We start from the raw sequence: 23,444 nt of genomic DNA, 5'->3' as shown, positions 1-23,444 counted from the left end.
CAAGGAGACAAACGTTCACATATAAAGAAAAATCGATATTTTATATGCACCAACCTAATACATTAAATTAATTTCTTTTCATCTGAATTTCCTTGCGGAGCAACACTTCAATAAAGTACAAGATGTTAATAAGCTGTTTGTTTCTAAGCATTGCTGCTTGATATCAATTATAAATTTACGTAATATGTTAAACATCACATTAACGACTTTTCCATCAAATTTATATAAGGAAATATTTTAAAAAATTCAATAATAAACATTTGCTATACAACATTTAATACAGTCAATTACTTTATAATTTTCAACTTTGAACATCTGATAGATCATAATAAAAACAATAACCCGATCCGAATGAATTTCGTGCCTGTTCATTCAATATCTTCTTATATTCATGAAATCGAGTTACTTCTTCAATAATTCGAAACGGAAATCCGAAATGATGAAGATTAGGATCGCCGTGAAATTTCTAAGGTGTCCTTGAGCACCGGTTTTCTACTCATTAAGATGAACGGATACGTATCGAATGCGAGTGTAATTGTCATTGAAACAAAACGCTGTTGGCAATCCCTATAAAGCTCGAGTGAATGCACAATGATTCATTTATGAGGACCGCATGAATAAGCGATTGTATGTGAAATCAGTCATTCATTTACCGAAAGTACCAGCGAGGAATGTGAAAGAATCGTGAAATGCAAAGAAAATGGAATGGGATTTTATCGGCGGCATTCAAGGACGCGAATAATACTCATCGGAGAAGCGTTGAGCGCAAATAAATCGCGCCGACAATTCCATAAAAATTCAAATATATTCAATGTCTATGCATACGGAGTTAAGACTTCTTCGGTTCATCAATTACTACACAGAAATTGCTGCAGTTCAGCATTTGCTCGGATACACGCGAGTATAAATAACTTGAAGGCACTTTATCTTTACTGGGCCACAATGTGAGTTTGGTGGTTTTCCTGGGATCTGAATTTCAAACAATTTAATTCAATGCGATCACGGGTTATTCCTTTTACATGTATAATATCGGGAGCAGGGATTTTCAGATAATAGTCTGTTTTCCACAAACAAGATCAAACATTTGAAATATTACAAGCATTTAAAGTGAACATGATAGAAGTGTGCATTTAATATGTTATGTTATCTAAGTTTATTAAAATTAATGATTTAGAAAATTTCCGGCAAGAATTTATATTGTACGCATAGTTACCTTGACAAATAAGTTAAAATTTTGAATTCTCCTTTCACGTTTTATATACATTTTGGAACTTTTATAATCATTTCTTTGGATTCATTGTTCTCAAGCATATGGTTGAACGCTTAATTTATATGTAAATATTCATTGCGAATCTGACACGATACTATAGACGATAACAACAAGTTAAAGCATGACTGGTAATTGAGAATGTTTATTTTGAAAGTATTTAACCCTTTGTACTCGTATGTCACGCTGGAGATGACAATTAAAATTTGTTATAGAACGTTAGAAATTGTTTTAAAAAGTACTGCACTTCAAAAGATTATAAAAATTAAATATTATTCTAATAATAATATATAAAATAAATATAAAACACCGAATTCTACCGCTGTAAATTACCTTAATTCATTTCCCTAAAAATAAATACAAGTTCACACTTAACAACATTAAAAATAAATCAAATGTAAAGGATTAAATTGTGAAGGTGTTTTTGCGAAAGATTTTAAATGAGATTTGTGGATCTGTACAGATATAAAACTAGGAGACTCTCCGAATCTCAAGAATCCTATTGTTCTAATTTTTATCAAAAATTAGAAGTACATCACTCTAACTGCCCGGTAGTGTTAGTGTTAAATAATTTTCGTCTTCGAAAGGTTAAAATCTTCCCTCGATTCAAGAAAAATATGAGACAGCCCACGTAAACTGTATTATTTCCAGATATTCGTAGCTGCCTGTCGTATGTCTATACCCTTTTGTTCGCGGTTTCAAGGAATTTAGACGTTTGTGCCCGGAAATAGAGATACGGGCGCAGGATTCCGGGAATCCGTGGAATCCTTGCCGTGATCATTCACTCGTGCGAATTCCAGATACACACACACACGTAAGTAGACAATACACGGACGCCGTGGAAGATATATGACTCTTCTCGGGGAGTAGAAAGCCGCCCTTCAAGAGCCCGCAAGACTAGTTATCGAGCTCAGGATCGAATTTGAATAAGTATTCTGCCGGAATGCCGCGATGGAAGTAGACTCGCATGAAAGGCTGCGGATTTTTCAGGTTACCACGTTTCACGAGTATCAAGTCTGATCGTAAGACGATCCTTGATAGGATTTGGTTCGTTTTATTTCTAACCCTAGAACGACACCGTTGTATCTTCCCAGCGTACACGTTCACTGCTATGAGAATTTAGAGCGTTTCGTATAATATCATTTATTCCTTTGTAAAATGACTTATTAGAAATTATTAGAATTAAAGTAATGAATTAGGATAATGAAAACGAATGATTAGAGTTAGTTATGAACCATTAGATTTGGCATACCGATCATTTATTCAGAGAAGATGCAAGAAAGAGCAATCGAAGAAAAACTGAAGAAAATTGAAGAAAAAGAAACATCGAAGAGTGTTTGTTTTTATTATTAACATTAATTTTTGCGTTTTTATTAATGAATATTTTATTTTATGTAAGGAATTTTTAACTTTAATGTTCAAATTAATGTATTAGGTTAAGTGGCTGCTAGTACAAAGGATTGATATAGGTATCAGTCCTCGAGAATTTACCAGGCACCTGGTATCCACGAAACATCAGAATCTCAATGATCTAGAGCACATAGCGTAGATTTGAACGTAATCTAGGACTTTAGAGGTTTGAAGTAAACTGTATCAGATTTTACATTCGCAGAGCTGTGTGCGTCGAGTTCCAACTTCGATGTTTGTTTTTGATCCTTAACTTACAACTATTCCCGGTAAGTTCGACGAGTTCACGGTTATCTCTATCAATCTTCTTAAATCAGCAACCACCTTTATCAAGCTCCGTATATTTGTGGTTGTCTACATCGTGTTCTATTAGCAGGGGGATTGCCTACATTAATTTCGTTGAGTCTGAAGTTGCTTCCTTTGCATCCCAAGAGACCAAATATGTTTCAAGCACGCAAACTCTAAGTGATTCAGATCTAGTCATGAAACTAGGGTTCTCGATATCGAATCTTACAGCTAGTTTGATGCAACTATTTTATATTTAACTAATCTGATGTTATCTGTACAGGACTCTTTAAATAGAATAATAAATATAGAATTAAGATAATAAATATTGTATTATATAATAACAGAGGTTGTGGTATTCTAAAAATATCAATAGTTTAACGTCAGTTGTTGAAACTTCTATAAATTGATGGTTGCAGAATCTAGTTATTTATCATTGGTCTTTTTCATCCTCAATTGATGCCCTGTTTTTGAAAAAATCGAGTTTGAAAATTCTATCGTGTAAAGGGTATTTTATGTGTACCTACATTTTACTAACAAGTAATTTTATATGAAAAAATATGTCAAAGATAATGAAATCAATTTCTCTTTTATACCCATAAATCAGAATTATAAATATGTGTAGTACATGAAGTACGATCGATAGACGCAATTAATAAAACTCTATTTTGCATAGAAAATTAAGTAGGAAGCGTAGAATAACATTGTTTTTTCGTTTGAAACCTACCTTTCAACAGAAACTGATTCGCAAGTTTATCGAGTATCTACATTTGACTAACTGCCCGCAAAATATTTTTAAATTCGATTCGCTTGGAAATTAGGTAGCGAATAAAAAAATTGTATTCTACATTTTTCTCTTACTTTGGCATGCAGTCCGATTTTCTATACATTCTAAATACAATTGTACGCTTGATTTTCTCCGAAACAAGATCCCAAGCAAAAATACTCTATTATATATTTTGAACATACTTGTTCATATACAACAGAATCACTTCCTAGTTGAACTATCACTTAGTCGAAGTGTCTGCAGATATTTATATACTTATTATACGGACTAGACATAGACATACATAATCATCTGCATAATTTAAAGTAGTTGCTAATGAGTCAATGGGGTTGACGCAACTCAAAATATGACGCAACAAAAAAAAAGAAAGCTTTACATCTGTATTCTTCCAAAATCCTACAGCTGTCCCGTTGATCGTGTTAATGGCAGCGATCGTGTCGTTCGTGTGTTTAATATGTATCTACAGTAGAACCTCCAATAAAACGATTAAGAAATGATTGAAAAATACCTGTAAAAATGAGATTCTCCATAATTTTCTCAAGTAGACAAAGAAGTTGAACCAATATTAAAAAAGGGAATTCAACGCGAGACTCGTAAACACGAAATCACTATAGAACGGAATTCTTTAACACCAAACGGTGGTAACATTAGTGGTAACAGAAACAAAAGAAAAGACAGAAATTTGGAAAACTGATAATCGGACAGTATAAGAATTGATACTAAGTTAAATGATCCGAAGAAGATGAAGAATTTTAAATAAAATTTTAAAACCGATCATTTGATCGGTTACGGTATGTTTAGTCTTAATCACATTATATGAAGTTCTACTGTATCCATCCTCGTTTTATAAGAGCATTGTTTAGCGGAATTTTTGTGAGCACAACGAAAAACGATTCCTCGTATGGCGATAAGAACCGGTAATTAAGACTGAGAGGCGAGAGGAAGCTCTTATCACGGCCACGTTTTCCGTTGCTGTTCTCGATCCATAACATTTGTCACGGCTAGCAATATCCTTCGTGGGGGCGATATGCAAAACGGTAACCCACATTCGGTAATGTGTAAATATTTATCGGTGGAGGACCTAGTTCGGGAAGCTAACGAACCGAAGTCCCGGGCAAATAAGCCGTAGTCAATGGACAATTCGTGTTAGTTACTGGCGGTACCCGGCCGTTGTTCCTACGTCGGACCCGTGACTTGCTTTAGTCGTGAACGAAAGTAGAATTTGCACATGCTCGTTGACGTCACGATGAGCTGATTCGCTGAAATTTCTATCAATGCAAATAGACCGAAAACAAACGGGCACTCAACGGTTGCGTAATCGCCGGGGACGTGGTTCGCGGCGACGAGAAACGGTTCCAGTTTGAAAGTTATCTTTTTCATTTTCCAAAGTTACCTTTTTCCCCATTCATACTCGCCGTTTGATGGGAACCGCCAATGGAAACGTGAGGTTTCCGTTTTTCGAGAAACAAATTAAAAGTGACGGATCCGGTGATGATTTCTCGTTTCGTGGATGTAGCGGTTTATTGTTTCCATTTGTGGTCGCTTTGAAGTCCGCTGCGGCGAGGCAGTACGATGTTTAACTGGAGCACTTGCCTGCCTCTTTGTTTATCCCAGCGGTAAATATTCGGGAATTATCGAAGGTACGGATGATATGAAGATTCGCCGGTCTGTCTTTTAACGCGCGTCTGGAAATGTGCTCTTTGTAGCCTGTGACTGTGGTGCTGTGTCTCGATTCAGAATAGCGACTTCGAGGAATTTTAAGTTTATTCTCGTATGTTATGTATTTAACAGTAGAACTAATGAAACTTTAGTTTAAAATAGAACTTTTTATTTACACTGAAGATATTGAATTTTAAGTAACACCACATCCGTAGTCGACATGACAGATTTTAGATTTTTTACTTTTGAAGTTAGTGATATTCTGAAGTATTAAATATTCGAAATGATTTTGAAAATAAATAGTTTCACTTGAATATTATAATGAATATACGAAGAAACGGAGAAATCTATTGTTACAATTTTTGTATATATTGCGTATTAATCATATTTCAGTGTTAAGTATGTGTTCATGGAAAATTGCCGTAGAAAACTGTTGTCGAAGTGCCCATATAAAAATACATATTATAACAATAAATACACATAGAAATTTTTCGTGAAAATTCTAAATATAACCTAATTCTAACAAAATAATTTTGGTTGAAATTGACTCAGACGTATAAGTGAAGAATTGATCTAATTATGTAAAGACTTCTTTTCAACGTAGTCCTGTAACGTCACTTAACCTTTAAGCTTATTAATCATTCTTTCACACGTATACAAATTTGAAATATTGTTGTCTGTAACTGTGTATGTGTATTGACGGGGTACTTACATAGTCATAGTAATATAGAGGAATGTCAGCTGTGTATTATGGAGCTTAAAAGATTATCTCGTAATAATTAATTTTTCGATTTATTCTAATTTGTCATAACTGTAGCCATAGAGGCGTTCACATATTTATGTACAATGCATTTTACTTTCAATACGTTTTCCTTGTATCCTGTTAGTTTATTTATTTTTCATAATCTGAATGTATTTTCCATTGACGCAAATGTTGCGCAGTGGAAATCTACAGATTAGAACGCAGCCCTTGGCAATGAGACAGAAAGACTTTCGATTATGCGTATGATTTGTGGCGGCAGGTAATATCACCGAAACGGTTTCTTCAGTGACAGAATTTAAAAGTCAGTCGTGTGATTTACAAGCTCGTAAACTATGACGTTTAAGCTTCATTAGGATCGTTATGGAAGAAAAACATTTCCATTCGGCCTCGTGGTTGAACGGTCCCCATAAGTAAATTTCGTTCGAATTCGTTATCGATTCAAGCCTCAACCAATAGTATAACGTCAGGCCAATTAGAAATCTGGAAATAATTCTCGATTTGTCGTAACAGGTGTGATTTAATGATGGGACGAAGTTACATATTATGTGTTCATGAATAACGATTAATTCAGTATTCATGATTTGTTTCGTCGGTTTCGATTAGAGATTTGTGTGCGTTAGTGATTTCCCAATGACTATATTTCAAAGTTCAAATGCTCATTTAAAGAAGAGGGAAATATTAGTTTTCTCGTCCCTTTTTTTCTCTTTCCTTTTTTTCTTTCTCATACGTTTCAACTGTAATTTTAAATTCTTCTTATAGTCTACGACGTAGGAACTGTTGCTACCATAAATTTACTGAAATTCTTTTTAATCTGTGTTTAAATCTTTATAAATGTAGAAGAGTCTGTCGAAATCTGTGTTAAAAGTGAGAACGAAATATTTGAAAAAAATATCTACCTCTGATTTACTGTTGTAATTTTAATCTAATAGTATAAACTTGTACAAATGATTCTGTAATGTGATTTAACGAAAGCATTCAACGTTGACGGCTAGATCAAATTAAAATGTATTGTTCGTCGAGTCGACATACAAATGACCGAAAATTCTGGCAATCTTCGTCGAGTTTTGGACAGCAAGCAATTAATAAAATTTATTTAAAAAACAGTGAATTGCACGATTTTAGCCACAAGAAATATTGTAAGTCATCGAATGAAATGAAAATAGGGATAGAAGTTCAAACTAAATAAGAGTACAAAATAAAAAATTTCGTTTTTTTGTAGCGATCGTGCAATATTTGATTTAATAAAAATTGTCGTCTATTTTATCGTAATCAAATTTCTTTATCCAAAATTACTACGATTTTTATTCAAGTATATTTAGAAAGCATTGTTTCTTTCTCGAAGAACCGAACAGAATTGAAATATCCATAATTAAATATAATTATATATAATATTACATTAACTAAATATAATTAAATATTTTGTTTAATTATGTTTAATTATAGATATTTCAGTTTTATATATTGACAGGATGTGATTGTTTTTGATCGTTGCATATAAATGCCTCAATAAAATCCTTGACCGTGATTGATCGTGATCTAACCGAACTGTTGACCACTAATGTGAATCAAGCCTTAACGTTGGCAGTTTGTTTCTCTGGATCGTAATAAATTACTTTCGCGCAGTTCGCTGCCCCTTGTCACCAAGCGATGTTAATCCTTCGAGGATAGAAAGCAATAAATTTGGAAGATCCTCGGAGAAAGCCTGGGTACAAGGTTGTCGGTTCTTTTTGAAAATGCTTCCCGTCCACTGATCCTGCTGGCTACTACCGCCTTAGACGTTTATCCACGGCTTCTTTCTTTTGTCCGGGCTGCTGTGAATGCAGAATAAAAAGGAAGATACATACATACAAACGGACCACCGACGATATTGTAGAATATCTGAGAAATACGAAAACTTTATTTCCGCGAAACATCTTCAGCCAGGTGACCGCTAGAAAATTTCTCGCAAACAATGAATTTGCGGTAGTTTTATTCTAAACTTTGCATTTTAATTTTTATAGTAGATGATGCGTCATTTTTCTTTTATTGTATATTTTAAATTGCGTCAATCCTACTGGGTCATTGGAAACTTCTTTAAATTACGCGGATGATTATCTACTATATGATTGTATTGTGTACTCCTTAGTTAGGGATGGCTCATTAAATTAACCCTTCGCACTTGTATGTCATGCTGGAGATGACAATATAAATTTGTTACACTTTAAAAAGTACCACACTTTAAAAGATTATAAAAATTAAATCTTATAATAATAATAATAGATAAAATAAATATATAACGTGGAATTTTACCGCCGTAAATTACTTTAATTCATTTCCCTAAAAATAAATATAAGTTTACACCCAATAACATTAAAAATAAATGGGGTGCAAAGAGTTATGTGTACTATTTTGATTTCTTTTAGAAATTTCAAAATATTGAGTGAGTGAACTGTTCGGGTTACTTCTTTAATGTCTTCTTTTGTGTCGTGTGGAACACACATTATAATAATGTGGTATCTGCTAATAAATGAGGTATGTCTTTTTTACTAACTGACTTTTGTGTGGACTGAAGTTTTTACTCGGTTTTCATGTAACAGATTACAAATTAAGTTAGAGTATATTAAAGTGTAGACTGTACTATAACGACTGTAGTACCCGATTACGTGAGTCATAGATATTAATAAGATAGTTTCCTTTCTTACTCAGATTAAAAGTAGATAATCGTATTGCTTATAGTTCTCATTCTTTTTGCATTTTATATTTTTGTGAGGTAATTACCCAATTAACCTGTAACAAATGGAGAAATGATCACCTATTTTATTACTTTCTAGTTTAGTTTCCTGTTATCTTTTTTGCAGTTTATATTTTTGCGAGTAAAGCAGTTACCCAATTAACTTGTAACGCATGGAAAAAATAATTATCTAAGTTCCAGTGTGATAAAGAATTAACAAATTTTAATGCGGTTCGAAGCTTCTCAGAAACTTGTCTAATATTAGTATAATCATTATCGAACCTAATTAATAAAAATATTTAGGTAGACTGACTACTAACTATTTTACTGGAATATTTAAAAATAGTTCCTGTGTATTCACTTCTATTAAAAAGTATTTTCTAAACAACATAACTACATAATATATTTTAAATTTATTCTTATCGGTAACTAATTGGTGGTACTATTTAAATATTCGAAAGAAACCAGTTCCCTGCAAATTTTAGCTTAAGTTTGGAAGAACATTTCAGTTAGTTTATTCCCCTAGTCAATGACTAAAGTAAATTATAAAGCTGTCACATAAAGTAGAATTCTATAATTACATTCGATTTACTTTAAATTTAATTTACTGCGTAATCTTATTATCAAAGTGCCATTTAATATTTTTTTGCTTCGGTTCAAGTGCCTTTATCGCCTCAAGATCCAAATGTCCACAATATACAGAACTAAAATCCTTCGACCAAAAAACTACCATCTTTTCCAATTTTCTCTAGTGGCTCAGAGCTAAGTACGTTTCACGTTTCCCAACGCTTCTTTTAACGCTTCTTGGATAATTACAACGGAAGACAAGTAGTCGTCCTTTTACGCAGATAATTGAATTTAGTGAATGAGTAAAGCTTGCCGTTTCTTTCTCGGAGAAGTCTGAGACGCGCGGAAATGCAGCGTTGGAAAAGGGAATCGGCATTAACCCGTGTTCTTGGCACGTTTCCATCAGCCGTTGTGAAACATCAGGAGGAACAGAGAAATACTTCTGGGTGGTCCTTAATTAACTTGTTCCTTTGCATACTAGAATACATTTGAATGAATCTATGATCATATTACGGTTTACGTAATAAATTCGATTAGAATTAATAATCACTGGCTAATATCAATAATATTCACGTTTTTTGGTCAATGTGATTAATAATACGCAATAATTACATTTACCTTGATAAACATTAATAATTAACAGTGAAGCCTGGTGAATTTAATAAAAATATCTTTTATAATACTTATTACTTTACAAAAGAATTAATAATTAATCATTTTATTACCTTTTTTTCTTTAAAGTTTCCTAATGGCATGTTCTTATAAATATTTAAATTTTGTAATTCAGGCCATAAGTCAGGTTATATTTTATAATTTCTCTAAAACTATTAAAACACTTGACGACCCCTTGCCTTATGATTTCTTTCACAACTGTGCTCGATAAAACTATTTTATCGTTAATAATTTACTAAAAACAAGAATTCGGTGTTTATACATTGTCTACCTTTACTCTAAAGATTAAAAATTGATAATAGACAAGTAATATTCCATTTCTATGAAAAATAAATAAATAACATTTGGATTTGTCGTATTTGGTTGGAAATTTTCATCACGAGTCTGACTCGATATTATAGTTATAATAATTATAGTTACAATATAGTTATAATAACAATATAAAATAGTTATATTTTTATTTTGGATCTCTATTTCTTAGTCACGTAAACATATGCTGGATTCAACTAAATCTAATTTCAAACTTATCACTGAACTCTTTCTGTCTCACTTATCTATCTCACCACCGTTTTCAAATCGCTTCGTTCTTAATACACTTGTTCTCTATAACTTGATGTCCAGTGTTTGTGCACTTTTACTTCTACATTTCAGCTTCTTGCCTCTCGCTCTCTCTTTTTCACTCTGCTTAACAGACTATTCGAGCAGTTACTAGCCAGCATTCTCCTTAGAAATGGTAAGTATGCGGAAAAAAGTAAAAGCGGAAAGAGTTTTAATGTTCCTCATATTCACGGTAATAGTTTATATTAACTTTTTACGTTGATTATACTTTAAAAAAATTTAATTTTTCTGATGGAATGTTACATATTTCGTTATAAGAATAAAAACGTTTCTCGATTACTTCGAATTATTGAATTTATTAGTAACTCTTCTTACGATATTATTAAAGTTGATTTAGTTACTACCAACTGTTAAAACCTATATTTCTATTCTTAATTATACAAAGTGTTATTATTCCGTAAACATTTCAGTGACATCTTGATGTAATATAACTTTATTCAATAAAAAAGAAGATGAATATGTTGGGCATCTAGTATTGAGTAGAATAAAAAGCATTTGCTCCTAATCTTAAGAATTTAGTTGTGACTAGATTACAAATGTTTATGGGACATACAAATTCGTAAAATCCAGAAAAAGTGTATGTTCACAGAAATAAAGAATATAACTTTTGACACGAAGAATGTTCTGTAAAATGACAAAAAATTCTCCTTTAACCTGATTTGTTCTACGAAGATAAGAATTTGCATGAACTTTCACAGTCTAATTATGACTCATTACAAATGCGCATAACTGATTAACAAGAAACCACTTACAGTCAGTTTAAATCCAGCACTGTTATTTCAGTGCTTCATAAAATTAATAATAAGAAGTATATTCAATATAAGCATACTTATTTACATTATAACCCAGCACAGGAATCTTTATATTCTTCTAATCAAAGGCTCCCTCTCTTTATCTTATTCCTGAATACACAGCTGGCTTCATTTCCTTTTCCAATTTTCTTTTTTTTCACAGTACCAAGGAATCATTTATATCGTAACCTTTTCGTATCATTTATCGTAATTAACCCCCTTACTCCCATTTTTCAACTTTTCCTTTTACATTTCTTTATTCCTTTGTCGTAGAATTTCATGTTTGTTCTCAGTGTTCTATTTACTCTTTTCTCCCTTTCAATTTCTACCATGGAAAATTGTTTCATACGAAAAATTGTTTCCATGTGGTTAACAAAAACATTTTTTTATTCGAAACAAATAAAATCAGTCAAACTATTATAAAGTGTATAAAGGACATTTCTTTCTTCACTTTTACTTGGTAGTTTTCGTTTAACCAGCGAACAGTTGAGAACTCTTCTTTTTATTTCTTATAAAAAGCTTTCAAAACTTTTGCTTCGACCCAATATCTACTCCGAAGCTCTTTACTTGCCCTTTCTCTTTCATTTTTGCAAACACCTTGAAATTGATCCGACCATCCCTTTCCTCACCCTTTTTCCTGCACTCCTTTAACTTGCTTTAGTTTTCATCTCTTCTCTCTTCGTTTTATTCTAAACTGAGTATCTTAGGGCATAGCCCCAGCTTCAGTGTTCACCTTTCTTGTCTCTTCTAGAGTATCTCTGCTTCTATCCTTTTCACCCACCCCTACGCTTTCTCGCTGTGCTGCTAGTAACTGAGCGGATTTTCACTGAAATCCTCTTGGGGATCTGAGACTTAAGATTGATCCGTTAGAGGGTGCGTTTAATCGGGCAGTTGGCTTTCCAAATTAATATTGAATAAGTAATGTGAAATGGAGTGCAAACAGCGTTTCATCATTTATGATGGACGGTTTATGTAACAAATGTTTTACCTAATGAAAAGTTAATTCGAAAATTGCTATTTTTATCTTTGTATTCGGGTTATGATGTTTATAAGTGGACTGTGTATCTTTATGCAAATTCAAAATTTTTGAGAATGTAATTAGGAAAACAGAATTCCGGTGGAATGTTTTTAATATATTATTTATTATGTGGACTTGTAACAGCAATCGTTTTCAACGTACAATCTTTCCAGCTAATATTTTCGTTAATTAAATCAAAACTTCAGCATTAGCCCTTTGCACTCGAGAGGTGACACTCAGTTACATGGTTTGATGTAGCAGAACCATAAAGTTTCATATTTAATATTAAGCTTTACTTAATGTGATTATATTTGAAATACTAAAACAATATAGCTTCGCTCTTTTATTTATGTGTGATTTCTCGATAAATTAATTTTCAAAAATATTATCTATACCTCATTAGAAAATATAGAATATTTCTAGTGAAAAACATTCAAGTGCAGAAGCTTGAAGGTCATTGGAAAGTCACGATATAGTAGGTCATTGAATTTGTTGTAATAACGGCTATAAAATTACGTTATCCGAAATATGTCATTTAAGAAAGTCAAGATCACCTTGAAATTTTATTGAAAATGTTATTTTTGTTAATTTTTGATTTCAAATTATAACTAATTGAAGATTAAATAACTTTTCAAAACGTTTTTTTGTACAATAACTAGAAATGCCAGAGAAAAATCATTGTCACCGATAAATAGTATACCCTGTATACAGAAGGACACAAATATAGATTATTGTACATAAAAACGTATACACATCGACGTATAGTACTTTTTTGTAGTTCGATTGGAATTGTTTGATTGTCGCGTGGAACTAGTCGTTCGCTTTTCCCCTAGGCTCGCGTCGTGAGATTGAAAATCGAAAGAACAAAAATTGCGCGTGTTGATAGATCGATTTGTGTTAGGGTAACACCAGTGTAATATGAGTTATGAAATATTTAATAAATCAAATATATAAATACACAGATCAAATTAATAGAACAGAATAATATACGACACAACCGTAAATCTATAATGTACAAAAACAACAATAAAATACGATAACACTGTACATGGATTATATTAATTATCACTCGTCTAACAATTTGATTGTTCGTTTTGTTTTCGCGGTAGAAAGTGATATTTAAAAGTGAAAAATTGTTTTGGAATCGCTCGAAAGATTGTTTCATCTAATAAAAAAATTAGTTTCGAAAACTGATTGAGCTTTGTCAAAGGTGCTTCCTATGAATTGTAGAGTTAGGTTACGCGGCTCGAGAGATACCTAACTTTATATGAAAACCGATACATATACGTGTTAAATACTCCTCGCCGAGCATACCGCCTCTAGAACCGTATGCAGATTCTGTCGAAACATGAATATGAGCTATACGAAGAATAACAGCTGCATCATGGATCGGGACAGTGATTTACATCGACACTGTACCAATCAGTTTGTTAATAATCGAAAATCTGTTCAGGTTTCTCGTTTTTGTTTTCGCTCCATAAATATTTATTATAAATATTTTATAATATTAATCCTTTACATTCGATTTATTTTCAACGTTATTGGGTGTAAACTTGTATTTATTTGTAGGGAGATTTAATTTTTATAATCTTCTAAAGTTTGGTACCTTTTAAAGTACCAGAAATAAAGTATAACAAATTTGTATTGTCATCTTCAGCACGACATACGAGTGTACGGGTTAAAGCAAAACTAAATTAACTATTTGATACTATTAGCTTCTGATAATCACTATTTGAAGTTCAATAAAATTATGAGCATTCCACTGCCTTCACTCATTTTTCATTTAACCAGTTAAGCATGTAATTATTTTTTGCTTTGCTTTGGTTTTTCGTTAAAATATACCCTAGGTACAGTCCAGTCTGCGTTTGGCAAGTACGCACTTCATATTCTTATTTTATTTTCCTCAAATCGAGACATTTTTTAAACTAAATTCCGCAATTAACAGGTTAAATTACATTTTCGAAATCATGAAGCTAATGTTCGAAGAAAAGAAAAAAATTTATTTTTAACTGTAAAATCATATTCCAGCATGAAAAGACTGAAGTTTCCAAACGTTCACTGACGTCATACTACATAAACAAATTTTTTGTCATCACCCTCTTCCTCTATTTTTATTCGTGGCGATAATTATTGCGATATACCGTGTGCACGCGTTGATATATCTCGTTATAAACTAAGAACGCCCCACCAAACGGAAGAGAAAAGTTTGTCGGTAACTCTGTGTGGGTATGGAGATGATACGACGAGAACGTAAAGATGGAACTTTCTAATTAGATGGTAATGTTCCGTCGGATATCCGAAAATACCTTCGGAGTCGGCGATTATGTACGCTAATACAACCCCGAAAGATTAGGGAAGCTTGGTAGTGAGAAGCGAGGGCTTCCTTGAGTTTTATAGCGGCTTTCGTGGCTCCTGCACGAAATTGCCCTCTTTGTGTTTACACAAGTTTCCTTCTGCGTCCGATTTCCGCAGATACTCACGTACTCCTTCCCGGGGATTTTTCCCGTCGTGGGGTTAAATAAACAACCGTCGACTGTCCTCGGTCGCCGCTGTTTATAGAGCAAATTAATGTCCCTTAAAAAGAGTCCCCTGCTTGTTCAAGGAAATCCGTTGATTGGAAATTGAATGCGTATCTTATATTGTGCAGCGTTTGGCACTATACCAAACGCAATTAAAAATCCCTATTCACATTACTGGTTTAGATTAAAGCGTTCGCTACTAGTGTTTATTTCAGTGACGATCTTCCTTTTATGTTCGCTGTATATAAATTTCTATAAGGTCTTAAACTGTGTGTAAACTATATAATCTGAAATTACTTACCCATAGAAACGTTATAAAATGAATTTATTGCACGACGAATTCTTTACTCGAGTAAGTTACAGACTAATTTAGTTACCCTTTACACTACGTAGGCGTCTCTCAGTCGTCAACTGATTTGACATAACAAAATTATAAAGTTTGATATTTAATATTGAACTTCGTACAGTGTATCGATATGTGAAATATTGGAAGATAATAGTTTCGTTCCTCAATTTATGTGGGATGTCTCGTTAAAACAGTTTGAAAGAATGTCGTTGGTATCTGATTAGAAAATTTTAAGTATTTTCAATGAAAAATTTTTGGAATGCAAAGGATTAAAACTAAACACGTAAAGCGAGAAATATTGGTTAAAAACAATTGACTACCGCATTACGTAAAGACGATGTAACTGCGAAACGACGTAAAAACTAAAAACGTCAAAACTTTTGCATCAATCCAATATAAAATTTCATGCAATATGAAATTTACATTTGATCTTCGGTTATCCGACAGCAAGAGAAATGCGAGAAATGCGAGAAATGCAATCATCAAATAATATATTTTCTTATTATAAAAAGTATATCCGCGAAGTGAAGCTTCAGGTATATAAGTCTGAAGTCGTTGCAACTTCTTCATACCACTTAACCTTTTTACCACGGGCGATATACAAATATGTGTGCAGCTGAGAGGTGCCTTTATACGTCTACGGTCAGAGTTGTGATGTAGTTTTCATACATTGTGCAGTTTATTAATTTAAATTTTTATGTAGAAACTTTTGGTTCAGAAAGTTCAAGACAAGTTTCACTGTGTTAAATATTTTATTTATCTTTGCATTGCCTGATTATTTGTGAATATTCTGGCACTCCAGGGAATTTATTTATTCATAATATTTACTTGTGTAATATAATACGTTTGTTACGAAGAAGATAGGACGAGAACATTTTCTGGCCCAATTAATGTATTTATAGCTTTTGATTCAACATTTTTAAATAAAAGTATTAAAATTTAATTGACAAAATATTTCAATGTTTCTTTTAATTATATTTTAACAACTATAATGATACCATGTTTCATTAACTGATATAACCGAGAAAAGTGAAATTCTGTACGAAGAAATAAATTGAAGAATAAGATTTTTTAATTTAAGGTATCGTTTCAAGAAAATTAAAGTTGCAAACTTATCGAAGAAATCTGTGTTTGGTTAATAATGAACAGAACACATACAATTTCGCTTCTTTTGAAAACGAGGTCTCAATTAAAAAAGAAATTGATTCTACAGTTTTTTGCTTATTTTCACATACAGAATAATTTTCTGTTGGTTGTACCGCTTTTATTTAGTCAAGAGTTAGTTAGGTGTATGCTTTTTCGACTCAACAAATATTTACCTTTAATTTTTTTTTCAAACCAAGTTCTACATTAAAAAAAATGTATTTTATCTTCACGATCGACATTTTTATGTAGAATCTCTGGTTAAATCGACAGTTGCAGAACATATCGTATATATTTTCAGTTGATGTTATTTTTCAGTGCTATACTATGTATACACATTTATGTACACTTTTGAAACGCATGTAACTGTAGTTCCCAAGAGCGAATCCTGTTTCGAGTCACTTTGGAAACTACTGCTTCTCCTTGGTAACAAGAGTCTCGCTTTGGAAACTACAGTGTCGCCTTGCAAACGACAGTTGGGAACTGCAATAAAAAATTGAGATTCGCTCAGTTTAATAACCAGTTTCCATTTGTACCGAACACGTTAATGCAGTCTTGGAAGAGTTTCCTGATATAAACATATGCAAAAGATAAGAATAAATACAAACGAAAGTAATGGAGTTAGTTATCAAAAATGTGAATTCATCGTGGTTTTCTTCTCTTTAATCCATTGAAATATTTAATAACTTTCATCCCAGCAAATCTACTCGCTAATAAAGTCTATTTAATTAGCGCCAATACCATTTTCATTAAAAATTTGGATCTTAGAATGTATTTCTTTTAATTAATCTTTAATATATTTAAGATTTAAATGTATAATATAATCTGGAAATTTACAAAATATAAGTGGATATAAGAAGAAGGTATTAAGTGTAATATCTTTTCTAATAATTTCTTAAAAATTTAATAACTTCAAATGGATTCTCATGAAATTAGAATTCGCAATTATTCATTTTATTTACGAGTGATTTTTTGCGTATTATAATATCTAAACAAGCGTTTTTATCGAGTGTTTTGCGTAATGTGCGTGGAGCACTGTGTCTAATCTAATCTAATCACATACTACGCCTTATTCTTTTCGCAGATCGTCAAAACATTCGAAAACCATGGCCTTCGATTCCACGGAGAATAAAATTTTACACGTCGTCTGAAGTCCCAGACAGCTTTCCGACAGAAGAGTGCATTAATTCCTCGAACTCATCGCTCTCTTTTAAAGTTCCTCGAGTGGTGAATAAAGAATAAGAAGAGAAGTCGAGGACGTGGAACGATAAGTAAAGAAACAGGAAAGAAAGCGGGAAGGAAGGATACCATCAATTACTTTCGTTCTGAAATAAGGTGAGTCTCCGCTATGTTTTATTAGGTTGGTGCTAAAATAACGCAGAATATTGAGCCAGAATATTGAGCAAACTTCGAAATGCATTTTATGTTTAAACTGGACCACATAGAAAGAAAGAGCATACAATGTGTTTAAAAATTATATATAATAAGGAATACGAATTAGACATTGATAAGATTGATGAGGAGGTGAACCTCGATGAACGATAAGTTGACCATGCGACGATACACAGACTTATAGACTAACGCAAGGGAACGCCATGGATGCGAGCGAAGTTTAAGGAAAACAATCGAAGAATACGCGGGAGCGAACGCGTTTTAGATGATGTTCGTTTGTTCATCGCGTGCTTATTGCCGCGGTTTATATGAACACCTCAACAGACATTTATTAATTTTATATTATTTACATATATATGAAGATCAAAGTAAAAAAATCGCGCATTATCTTTGCACTTGTTTAATAAATTTTATTTTAGTTTATTTCTTTCATTGAACCCAATACATTTGATTTTTTGATCATCTTTAATTTTTTTCGGCATATTATATGTTATACATGTAATACTTCATACTTTTTATGTAAATTGAAAATTTTAAGATTATAGCTAAGTATTCTAAGTATACTAAGCTAAGCTTTGTATTCTTTGAAGTTGAATTTTTTCAAGTAACTGAGAATTTCTAATAAAAATGTAGTAATTTTATTATTAAAAGTGAAAGTTAAAATATTTAAATATCAATGTGGAAAATTTATATGGTAAATTCAAAATGAAAGATATGTTCTAGCACAATCTGCATTCTTCATGTGATGCAAAAAGCTTTTAATTATTAAAATAAGTAAATAAAGTTGATTACTGAAAAGTTAAACATTAGAAAAAATTAATCATCTCTACTTTCTGTTAGAAACATGACTGATTATGGATGGAAGTTCTAAGAACTATTTTTATAAAAATCAGATTACGAGAAAAATTTGTTACTCTTATCTTTTATCAACTAAAAAGTTCCATACGGTAAAAATAAAATAGAAATATTAACACGTTGACTGCAGTGGTCACAAATGATCGAAGCTTCTAAGTTGCTTAGAAACAATTATAATAAAAAGATTGATGTCGCATAAAAATATTCACTAACGTAAGTAATTAAATAATATTGTAACATAAGGATTGTGATATCAAATCAAATAATGATTTCTAATATATATTATTTCTTATACCAAACCATTAACAATTATTTCTAATACCAATTTAATATTAATAATCATTATCTTTGTTATGAAAGAATAAGTAGCATACATATAAAACGCTTCAAATTCTCTTAGTGGTAAACGTGTTAAAGTTTGGTAACGTAAAAGTTTTCTTATGTTTTACAAAGTTTCAAATGCTATAAACGCACACAGATCTACATTCTCCCGATCACTCTGTGTAACATGAAGCTTGTCTGTTTCGGTACGTTACCTCTTTTTGTTAATTTCTACTGTCATATCCATCTCCGAAGTAAGTAGAAGCCACTTATAAGAATGCCTCCTGTATACTCCTACAAATTCCACGAAATCCTCTCTTTTTGTTGCTCGGACAAGACGGTTCGCTGTCAAGGTGCGTTCACTCAGTGCTCTGTTGAAGCATCTTCGTGATTACTTACGTGTCACGCACGCATGTTTAACTTGTTAACCGGGAAAGATGAGTTAACTCTTCGCTTATAGTTAACTATATATTGCAACAATTCTTCGTTATTTCCTATACATACCTAAATATTCCTCAATTTAATTTCATATTCATATGTACGTGAATTGTGCTCTGAATTAAATTGTATTTAGATATACGTATTATAAAATAAGTAGTTGGAAGTTTGAATGAATGTATTAATTTAAAAATAATTCAAAAACATATTAAATGCATATTTAGAATCAGTAGCTTCAACAAAAATAAAATAGTCGAATAAAGTTTCATTATATACACGAAGATGGAGTGGCTAACAAAAGTATTCGTTTAACAAGAGAATTCTGATAAAAGCAGTTTCAATTTTAATTTTCTTTCGATAAAAATTGAATAATATTTATAGTAAGTCAATATTTAAACTTACAGTTTATATTCCGTAACAATTAATTAACAAATTCGAATAGAAACTAATAATATATAATATTTATTGTGTCCAGAAGTATTCATACTGTCATTCCTGTTAAAAACATACTCGACATTGGTACTTTCTTTCGAAATATCATAGATATTTATGTAGGTTTTCGCGTAATCATAGTATTATCAATTTCCACTTATATTTACCTAATAACAGGTAATCACCAACGAATTATTAAATTAATTAACATGAATTACCTATTCAACGGTTATAACTATGATCCTTAATTATCTCATTGCACGAATACTTTTTTTCCCTTGACTACAATTGAATTCCGGATAAGCTGTTTTCATTTATTAGACGTCAATTTTAATTCAATCTCCATTAGGGGACATTAATGTTACCTGCGAAGTGTACTGCCGTTAATTACGCCTACGCGGGGAGTCATGGTCGAAGAATCAGCCGGTTAACAGGTTAAGGTCCGCGAGGTTTAAGGTCGCGTACACAAGAGAACCGCTTGAAATAGTAACAGCGAGCGCCGGGAACGATCTCGTCTCCTCGCGTTTCCAGCGTCGACAACTATTGACTCCATTTGTCTCCCCCATTTTCCCATGTGTCTTACTTTATGCTAACGTTTCGCGCGTGGCGCACAGACAACGACACCACGGCCGCAGCTAGTTGCATCGACCAAAGTGTTTTAATTGCACGGTCTGAAGATTGCCTAAACAAATTTGTTACGCTGAAAAACTTGCCAGTGAAACCATTTCAGTGAGCTGAAAGACTGACTATACGAATATAACTATGTTTCAATGCGATCGTCAACCTTAAAAGGGAATTTAAATAAGCTGTTTTTTTTTAAAGTAATGTAAGTCTATTTTTCATACATTGAGATATTTCGGGATTTGCGTTTGAACTCACTTAAAAATATTGGCGAATGTTAATCAATTCGGGGAATGTTTATAAAGCCGTATATTTGTTACATTTTATTTCATTTTCGAAGAAAACATTTTTGCGATAACATTTTATAATTTCTTTTGTTTCATTTATGGGTACATTGTATGTTTTTGATTGTGTGATTGTAAATATAAAAAGAGGATATATATGTCCCACTGAAATTACCATTAACTCATTTTTTTCTAAGAATGGATTTATACTACTTAAAAATAAAACAGTTCAAATCTTGGTGATATGCATGAAGCGATAGTTAATTTAAGTTCCAAGTTTAAGTCGAGTTCTAGATTTCCCTTACATAGAAGTGGAAGAATACTGGCATACCTGAATTTCAACGAGAATTGATCGTATCATATTTTGCTATCTGACCACAGAACTAATACACTAGCATCACAGATAATATTACATGGAAATAAAATTATCCGGATTCCATCTTACACGGATAAAACATATGTGAAAAGTATATCTATTACACAACGAAGATAGGGATTTTAAACGTTTGATATCAAGATTTTATTATCTGTATGTTTTCGAGATAGAGAAGCTTCTGTGAAATGTTGTTGGACTAATATTACAAGTATTAATATTAATAATAAATAGTAAATAATGTTATTAATAACATTAGTAATTAATAGTGAATACTTTTATTAATAACATTAATAATTAATACTGAATACTTTTATTAATAATATTAATAATTAATAGCAAACGGTATTATTAGTAACACATTAATATTGGCATTTAATTAATTCAAGAAGTTTTTACAAATCTTTATTTTCTCGAGAATTTAGAATTAGGTGTTAGACCACTATTATTCTAAACTACTGGCATATGAAACGAAAGTATCAAGGAACGCTTTAATCAAGATCAACGATTATGTAACGATGTTTTTGGCTTCAAATATCAATTCGAGAGTCCAAATAAAGTATGATACTTCGATTGTATATCTGCTCAAACCCGAACGTTTTTATTGCGTTTGCAAACGGAAGTTACCCCACCCATTATAATTAGTTTACCTTATAACAATGCGGAGCAGGAACCTAACTTTTCAACTATTTGATAACATTCAAATTTATAAATTTTTTTCAAACGTAATTATTATCCAACATATAATATCGATGTATTCTTAAACAATCTAAATATTATAGGGTCATACATTTTTTATGATTTCCTAAAAACAATAATATCTCATTATATTATAATTTATAAATACTCGCATAGTATTTAAATACAATTGACACTCGTATATAACTCAATTATGAAATTGTTACGAAAATTAAATAACTATAATCACACAGTATGCAAATCATTTATATTTGACAAAATAAATAAACAAGTTGCAATGAATTAGATATAAAGGATAGCAAAAGTAATTAGTATTAACAAAAAAATATCTTATCACTTCACATTTGAAGTAATTCTGTTATCAGTTCTCATATCGACTGAAACACAATCAAATACAGTTGAAAGATGACTTGATGTCTAGCAGGACGGCTCACGGGCAAGAGGTGTCTTTCTACTTTACAGTTTTATAGTTTCGATTAATTACGTATAACCGTATTCACGAATAGTAAATTAGTAATCGAAAATCGTAGGAATTAAGAAATAAACCCAACAGAAAATTAGGTGAGAAAAAATAAAGACTGATCGATCAGACGAATTCTTCAGCCTAGCGACTAAGTAATCTCCTAGCAGTACCGTCTGTTGCACCAGAGTTGGCACTCCGAACAGTATAGAGGCAAGAGGGTTACTCGCTATGTGCTTTGTTTATACTTTTGATTGGTCACGTGTCACCGTACTGATGAATAGCAAATTACTATTGAAAATGAAATGAGAAAAGATGAAAACTGACCAATGAGACGCGCATTTTAGATACGTGCCAACTTTCGTGCAACAAGCGGTACTATTGAGAGATTATTTGATGGCGAGGTAGAGGAATGCAGATCTCATTGGTCAGTCTTTATTTTTTCTCATCTCATTTTCGATACTAATCTGCTATTGGACCATACAGTTACACATAACCAATCAAAACCCTAAACAAAATCCCTAGCAAGAGACCCCTTTTGCCTCCGTCGCGCTATATATTAAGTGTTCTCCTAATAGTACATGAGTAGTAGGCGAAACTTCGGCCCTAATCGCCCCAAAATGGTTTTCGAAACCGTGTAACGGCAGACAATAAATTTTTCCTTTTTCCCTTGCAATCTCAGTTATTCGGAACCTTTTTTGTAATATACGACATCCAGAGAACGTGTACAGATTCCTCCCTCGGGATTTATCCAGGATTTTTGCGGGGCTGAGTCGGTATTCCGGTTGTTAGTTCTCTCTTTAGCTCGCGTAGAAGCGCCAGGCGAAATGGAGAGCCCTCGACGATCTAAAAATGGTTCCACTGGCCAGGAAATGCTTCGTGTTACCTCACGCTACGGGATATGAGGGTCTTTACCGGGATAATCGATCCAGAAATGTTTCGCAACGTTATGAAATTTATTCTGTCCCTGTGATACATCGACGAAATTCAATTGGGAGGATTGATCGATCGGTTCAA

At 32.3% G+C, this 23,444-nt stretch overlaps 1 protein-coding gene across 8 annotated transcripts in view; it reads left to right on the top strand.

Annotated features, from left to right (window-relative positions):
• Pde9 (phosphodiesterase 9) overlaps nucleotides 1–23,444 on the top strand; it is a 265,907-nt gene that overhangs the window by 59,463 nt on the left and 183,000 nt on the right. For all 8 annotated transcript variants that reach the window (XM_076367845.1, XM_076367850.1, XM_076367847.1 and 5 more), the window contains one exon: nucleotides 17,637–17,887. The gene's annotated coding sequence lies outside the window, so the exon portion shown is untranslated. The remainder of the gene's footprint in view (nucleotides 1–17,636; nucleotides 17,888–23,444) is intronic.

This window comes from Nomia melanderi, chromosome 5 (assembly GCF_051020985.1).
Source record: "Nomia melanderi isolate GNS246 chromosome 5, iyNomMela1, whole genome shotgun sequence".
NCBI classification, from domain to species: Eukaryota; Metazoa; Arthropoda; class Insecta; order Hymenoptera; family Halictidae; genus Nomia; species Nomia melanderi.
The sequence above is the reverse complement of the archived record's forward strand: the minus strand, read 5'-3'. Positions and strand labels throughout refer to the sequence as shown.